At 41.2% G+C, this 7921-nt stretch overlaps 1 pseudogene; it reads left to right on the forward strand.

Moving 5' to 3' along the window:
* The first annotated feature begins 322 nt into the window (after positions 1 to 322).
* Positions 323 to 2262, forward strand: LOC136318593 (eukaryotic translation initiation factor 5 pseudogene; annotated as a pseudogene).
* Positions 2263 to 7921: the final 5659 nt, after the last annotated feature.

Raw genomic sequence — 7921 nt, forward strand, 5'->3', positions numbered from 1 at the left:
CTTATAGCTATTGACACTGATTTGAATGAGACATCTCTGGGAAGGATTTTGAAGCAATATAAGAAGGGGTCTCTCTCAGTCAGAGCGAGAACATTCCAGAGGTCGTCAGGCCCCGGGCGCTGAAGGGTGTAGACCCCGGACTTCGCTGGGACAGCCCCTCCCTGCTGCTCTGCGGCGCCCTTCCTCAGACTCGGGTTCCCACGCGCCTCACTTCATCCCAGTCCCGGGCGAGCAGCGTTGGGTTTATGTCTTTATTTGACGAAAACAAGCTGTTGCGCAGCCATTGGTACCTGTATTGAGGAAACAGCATACAAGAAGGAGCTTACAGCCTCAGCGGTGAAAACTTTTTCATGTCAGAGACCGAGAACTCTGGCAGTCGTTTATGTCATCCCTTCTTCTCCAGACAGAAGATACCAAAAAGTTGCAATCAAAGATCTCTTCATCTTATTGATAAAGCCACTAATAAGCCAAAATGTCTGTCAACGTCAACCGCAGTGTGTCAGACCAGTTCTATCGCTACAAGATGCCCCATCTGATTGCCAAGGTTGAGGGCAAAGGAAATGGAATCAAGACAGTTATAGTCAACATGGTTGACGTTGCAAAGGCACTTAATCGGCCTCCAATGTATCCCACCAAATATTTTGGTTGTGAGCTGGGAGCACAGACCCAGTTTGATGTTAAGAATGACCGTTACATTGTCAATGGATCTCATGAGGCGAATAAGCTGCAAGACATGTTGGATGGATTCATTAAAAAATTTGTTCTCTGTCCTGAGTGTGAGAATCCTGAAACGGAGCTGCATGTCAATCCAAAGAAGCAAACAATAGGTAATTCTTGTAAAGCCTGTGGTTATCGAGGCATGCTTGACACACATCATAAACTCTGCACATTCATTCTCAAAAACTCACCTGATAAAAATGACAGTGGTACAGGAAAGAAAAGGAAAAAAAATAGGAAGGGCAAAGACAAGGAAAATGACTCTGTGTCCAGCAGTGAGACACCCCCACCCCCACCACCACCAAATGAAATCAGTCCTCCTCCACATGCTATGGAAGAAGAGGAGGAGGATGATTGGGGTGAGGATACGACTGAGGAAGTTCAAAGACGCAGAATGGATGAAATCAGTGACCGTGCAAAAGCCCTGACACTCAGTGATGATTTGGAAAGAACTGTTGAAGAACAGGTCAATATCTTGTTTGATTTTGTTAAGAAAAAGAAAGAAGATGGTATTATTGACTCATCTGATAAAGAAATTGTTGCTGAAGCAGAAAGGCTGGATGTAAAAGCTATGGGCCCTCTTGTTCTGACTGAAGTTCTTTTTAATGAGAAAATTAGAGAACAGAATAAGAAATACAGGCACCATTTCTTACAATTTTGTCACAACAACAAAAAAGCTCAACGGTACCTCCTTCATGGTTTGGAGTGTGTGGTAGCAATGCATCAAGCTCAGCTCAGCTCAAAGATTCCGCACATCCTGAAGGAGATGTATGACGCAGACCTTCTGGAGGAAGAGGTTATCATCAGCTGGTCGGAAAAGGCCTCAAAGAAATATGTCTCAAAAGAACTTGCCAAAGAGATTCGTGTCAAAGCAGAACCATTTATAAAGTGGTTGAAGGAAGCAGAGGAGGAATCTTCTGGTGGTGAAGAAGATGATGAAGATGAGAATATTGAAGTGGTGTATTCGAAGACTGCCAGTGTACCGAAAGTTGAAGCTGTGAAGTCTGACAACAAAGATGATGACATTGATATTGATGCCGTTTAAAGGGGTGGGTGCAGCCCAGCTTAACTGTAATGCTGAGAATCTTTCTGCATCATCAGCCAGAAGTGCAACATGTATGTGCAAAAGCTAAAATGGCTTAACATCATGCTACACTTTCTGCTAAAAACGTATTGCTGTGAGTGGTCTGTAATTAAGCCCAATGAGACATCTTGGGAGTCCATACACATATCAGTGAGCTGATGTAGTTAGCTTATTTATAGCATGTTTCTTTTTGAAAAATTAATGGTGGACACATTTGGATCACATTTATACAGTTATAAAAATAAAGATTTGATTTTGGTCATTCTTCACATTTTTGGCTCTGAATGACTTAGCTAAAATTTTTGGCTCCTTTTTAAAACATTGTACCATCATTTAACCTAATAGGATTCTGGAGCCTGTTAAGTGCTGAGACTATAAGGAGGTCTTTAGCAGAATGTAAACAAATTTATATGTAATTATCTTATTCAGCCATTAAGAAATAAAGTACTTCTTAAGTCTTATTTCTAGTCCCTTAAATAGGCATCTGGTAATGTATATTCTTACCATGCCAAGGTGGACAGTGCAACACCTTGATCTTCCTAAGAGTAAAAAAGACCTGAGTCCTATAAATAATTTTAAGAGAAGGTTTTGGAATTTGATTTTTTTCCCCTCAGTTTGCTTATACTTGCCCCAAATTGTATTCTTTGAAGTCATGTGCCTTGCAAGTTGGATGAGCCAGGGGAATTTTATTACATTGACAAGCATTTTATTTGTATGTAGCTGTTGCTTTGTGCTGAGAGAAAACTCAAGCATTGGGGTATGATTAAATATATAGTAAGTTCGGTGGTTTTATTTGGGGGAAGAAGAAAAAGGTGCACTTGATCTCTAGCAAAAACAGCATTTCCCAGCTTTTACGGTTTAACTTCCAATTTAAAAATGTTTAGACATTTTCAAATTGTATCTTCAGTGTGGATTTTCTCTCATACTATGGGGTGTTCCTGAATGCCTTTTACATTTGGACATAGGTTTTTATTCTATCTTGCTAAAATAAGTGTTGTTGTATCTGAAACTTGATTTTTTTCTTTCAAAATGTCTTATTTAAAAAGAAAAGCTAAAATTATACTTCTCGAGTAAGTCAGCCTATATTTTGGGGGAAGACTTGGGAGTGTTTTTCATTTCACACTGAATTTAGTCAGACCCTTACGAAGTCTGTTGATTGCCACTGAATACAGGTGGCTAGGGCCTGGCTGAACCTATGTTGGGCTTTAGATTTGAAAATAACTTCCTCGTGAGTTCTTTGTCTAATGGCTGATCTAAACGCACTTATTACGGGTTCTTTCTTACGTCTGAGAAATCATTTTCAGAACAAGACACCCAACGGGGTTTTGTTTGGAGCGTGGGCTTTCATCCTTCACCTCTCTGATTTTCTTTGTGATCTAAGATTACATGAGACCTTAACAAATCTGTGTAAAAGTTTTCACATTGAAATTACACAAACATTTGATATAATAAAATGTTAGCTTGATTTAAGAAATTAAAATCTAGTAATTTTATCAGAGGGAGATGAATTGATTTATACCTGTCCTCTGATTTTGATGAGAATGAAGCCGAAGTCATATATCTGGAAGGAATGTGCTTTGTCACACCAAAGAAAAAGTTTCTGCAAATTCGTCTCTTAATCTAAGTTTCAAATTCTTTTTTTTTTTTTTTTTTTTTTTTAATTTTTCTGAAGCTGGAAACGAGGAGGCAAGTCAGACAGACTCCTGCATGCGCCCGACCGTGATCCACCAGGCACGCCCACCAGGGTGCTATGCTCTGCCCATCCGGGGCGTCCCTCTGTTGCGACCAGAGCCACTCTAACGCCTGGGCAGAGGCCAAGGAGCCATCCCCAGCGCCCGGGCCATCTTTGCTCCAATGGAGCCTTGGCTGCAGGAGGGGAAGAGAGAGTCAGAGACGAAGGAGAAGGGGAGGGGTGGAGAAGCAGATGGGCGCCTCCCCTCTGTGCCCTGGCCGGGAATTGAACTCAGGACTTCTGCACGCCAGGCCGACGCTCCACCACTGAGCCAACCGGCCAGGGCCCAAATTCTTTGATATAGGCCAATTTGTTGTTGTTATCTAAAATTCTACAGGAGATATTGGTGGCCTAGGTAAAATTAAACTCAGCATACCCAAGCTACTGAGGTTCTGTTATAGAGGTTGGATTTTTGTGTGTTTTTGTTTCTTTTGTTTTACCCTTTTAATCTGAATGAAGACATGTTCAGGGTTTCTAAATATACACACTAGAGAGGAAATTTTGGCTTAGGCCTGTGTTCAGTCTGGTGCCAACTTCCAATAGATTCAAATCCACGTAAGAGTTTACTCACAGGCTGTCCTAATAGAGTAATCCTTTACTTTGCTCTATTTAACTGTCTTTAAAATGTCCTGTTTGAAACAGCTACATTACCTGATTAAAACAATAATCAATGAATATTCATATGTCCAGCCCTGTGCTTGCTTTGGGCTGATACAATGATGAGTAAAAGAGACATGGTTCATGGCCTCATGGAGCAACAGGAGGAAGAATAAGGAACAAATAATTAAATAATCACAGATGTGAAGTATTCTCAGAATGGCCATCAGTAATTTTATCTTCTAGCTGAACACCCTGTTTGGATAAGTCTTGGCTCTGCAGACCAGGGACTGAGGTCCATCTGCAGGGCCTTCTCTAACCTCAGTGGAGAGGTTGTTGATCAGTTCATTTTTGAAGCAGCAGCCTGTTTTTTATTTTACAGACTTCCATTTCTTTGTATTTAAGATGACCTTTCTGGTGATTCAAGATTTGAGCCATCCCTTAATATAAAGCAGCCATGTAATTAAGCAGGGTGGGTTCTTTCGCTCTGTGACTACTTGCAACAACACATAAGTTTCTAGCTTGGAGGAACTAAATAAAGAACTTTCTCCTTAAAACATGAAATTACAGACCACAGCGCATGATTTGGGGTGAGTCCAATATATTCTCGAGGCTCCTTATGCTGCTGGTGAAAACCACGGAGCCACTGGGTGGAGCACACAAACCTCAGATACAGCTACCGAGGCACTGGAACTCTCTAATTGCATTTTCTTTGTTCTCATGGTCGAAATTATAGCCAAATTAGATACTTTGCAAATAGACTATATTTTCATAAACATATTTTACCAAAGGCCTGACCAATTTTAGTGTACATAATTGTATATTTTCACTAACTTGAAGTTCCTATATTTCAATCATTTGGTTTTCTATTTAACCCAACTTTTAAGGACTCCTTAGAATTCCAGTAGTGGGTATATTTCAGGGAACACAAATCGGCTGACAGCGTATTTGAATCCAAACATTAAATCATCTTTTAACGGGAACCTACTATTTCTCGGAAGCTTTTATTTCATTGCCACAGCCCTACAGATCATCTGAATGCTACATAATGGAGCACTTTAATCAATATGTGAATCAAGTGGGCCTTAAGAGGTCATTCCATTAGTTCAAGTAATATTTGTATTGACGTTTTTATGCATCATGTACTTGATTTCAAAGTCCAGAAATCTGTGTATTTGCTTCATAGATTACTAGAAGTATTATGACTAATAAAAATAAATCCTGTCATGAAAATTAAAGGATATACATTTGACAATAGAAGGCTCCAGCTTCTCTAAAACTCTTGCACTTAAAATCAACTAACAACAATAATAAGAAATGCAATTAAATTAAAATTGCATCCCGTGGTTTAATATTTGAACAAATGAAAGCATAGGAGTTATTACATTTATTATACTTAACAATTCTGTGAGGTAGGAAATCTTTATTTTGTAAGAAAACTGAGGCTCAGAAAGGGTAAGAGTTTCACCAAATACCACAAAGAACTAGGAGAACTCAAATTTGAAATCAGTTCCATTAAATACCTAAGAACCCAACAACACACTTACCTATAACCAGTACTGTCTGATGAGAAGGAAGAAAACTGTCAGGCTGTTGTAGGAATCAAAGAGGGAGGTGGGAAAGTGACAAATGTAGGAAATTGCCCATTATGGTTTCCAGCTAGAGGAGCTCATTTTCAATAACTGGTGAGCGAGACATTTCAAAAGAAGAAATGACAAAACTGGAAATTCGGGTCTGTCTATAAAAATATTGGACTAAATCAAAGCTGATTTTAGTTTGCACCTTGCAAAGCTATGTGGTGATTCAGAACATGAACTGGGGAGTCAGGTTCCCTGGATCCAAGCACTTGCTCTGTCTTTTAATAGCTATGCAATTCTGGGAAGTTAACCAGTTTAGCCTCAGTTTCCTAAATGATTTTTTAACATACATAACTATGATAACTTTTCATGTACAAGTTAGGTACATTGACATTAACAACTAATAATAAAATAACAATTCTAATAATATACTGTAATAAAGTTATGTTAATGTGGTTTCTCACTCTCAAAACATCTCATTATAACCCACCAGTACAAGTGTTGGTGTTGCTTGTCTCAAGGGATCTCTCTCCGAAGTCCTTACAGGCTCAATGCTTTCTGAAGCAACCCGTTGCTGCCCATCAGACCACGTTTTATGTTTCTGTCTTCTTTTTTTTTTTTTTTTTTACAGAGACAGAGAGAGAGTCAGAGAGAGGGATAGATAGGGACAGACAGGAATGGAGAAAGATGAGAAACATCAATCATTAGTTTTTTGTTGCGACACTTTTGTTGTTCATTGATTGCTTTCTCGTATGTGTCTTGACTGTGGGGCTACAGCAGACCAAGTAACCCCTTGCTCAAGCCAGTGACCTTGGGTCCAAGCTGGTGAGCTTTTTGCTCAAGCCAGATGAGCCTGCACTCAAGCTGGCAACCTCAGGGTCCTTCGTATCCCAGTCCGATGCTCTATCCACTGCACCACTGCCTGGTCAGGTTATGTTCATGTCTTCTGCTCACAAATGTAATGCCTTTTCCATTTGAACTAAGGCATTTAACATGCACTATGGACGTAGCTTCTGCAGTTTGAGGTATGACAGTAAAGCTAGCTTTTTTTTTTTTCAGAATTGCACAGATAAAACATTCATTCTTATTATGTTGTAAAGTACTCGTACCTCAATTCCGCAGGTTTACATAGAGACACCAAGTCCAGATAAGTTTTGAAGAGTTTTATTAAAGGAGGAGATTTATTAAATATGCCGGCTACATATGGCTGACATAGGGCAGTTGCAAACCCAAATCATGTGCCCCTAATACATTTCAGGGGCTGTTTATATATCCTTGATCACACACGGGCAGGGGAGAGCATGACATCATGGCACAAGCTTACAACATTTGTATATATAGGACCTATAAAAACATTTCTACACATTAAAACTTATAAGGTAACACAATAGCAAAGATGTTATTCCACATATTAAAAGATATTCCTAAATTTTCTAGTGTTCATTTGCATTCCTTTGTTTAGAGATATATACAAATATTGATCGACTTAGGACCTATGCAACTTACGACCATTCGACTTTTTTTTTTTTTGTATTTTTCTGAAGCTGGAAACCGGGAGAGACAGTCAGACAGACTCCTGCATGCGCCCGACCGGGATCCACCCGGCATGCCAACCAGGGGCGATGCTCTGCCCACCAGGGGGCGATGCTCTGCCCCTCCGGGGCATCGCTCTGCCGCGACCAGAGCCACTCTAGCGCCTGGGGCAGAGGCCAAGGAGCCACCCCCAGCGCCTGGGCCATCTTTGCTCCAATGGAGCCTTGGCTGCGGGAAGGGAAGAGAGAGACAGAGAGGAAGGGGGGGGGTGGAGAAGCAAATGGGTGCTTCTCCTATGTGCCCTGGCCGGGAATCGAAGCCAGGACTTCTGCACGCCAGGCCGATGCTCTACTGCTGAGCCAACTGGCCAGGGCCACGACCATTCGACTTTACAACCACAATCACTAGCCACGACTGCTCCGCATCTGGCAGCACAAGTGTTGCCCAGCTGGGCGTAGAACAGTGTGGACCAGCTTCCGGCAGCACTACCATCTCTGCGTGCACCATTTCAACTGTCATCCCAGATTCGGTACAGCAAGTTGTGTTTTGTGTCTTGGATATTTTTTTTTTTTTCCATTTTTCTGAAGCTGGAAACAGGGAGAGACAGTCAGACAGACTCCCGCATGCGCCCGACCGGGATCCACCCAGCACGCCCACCAGGGGCGATGCTCTGCCCATCCT

The sequence above is a fragment of the Saccopteryx bilineata genome, chromosome 1 (assembly GCF_036850765.1).
Source record: "Saccopteryx bilineata isolate mSacBil1 chromosome 1, mSacBil1_pri_phased_curated, whole genome shotgun sequence".
In the NCBI taxonomy this organism is placed as follows: Eukaryota; Metazoa; Chordata; class Mammalia; order Chiroptera; family Emballonuridae; genus Saccopteryx; species Saccopteryx bilineata.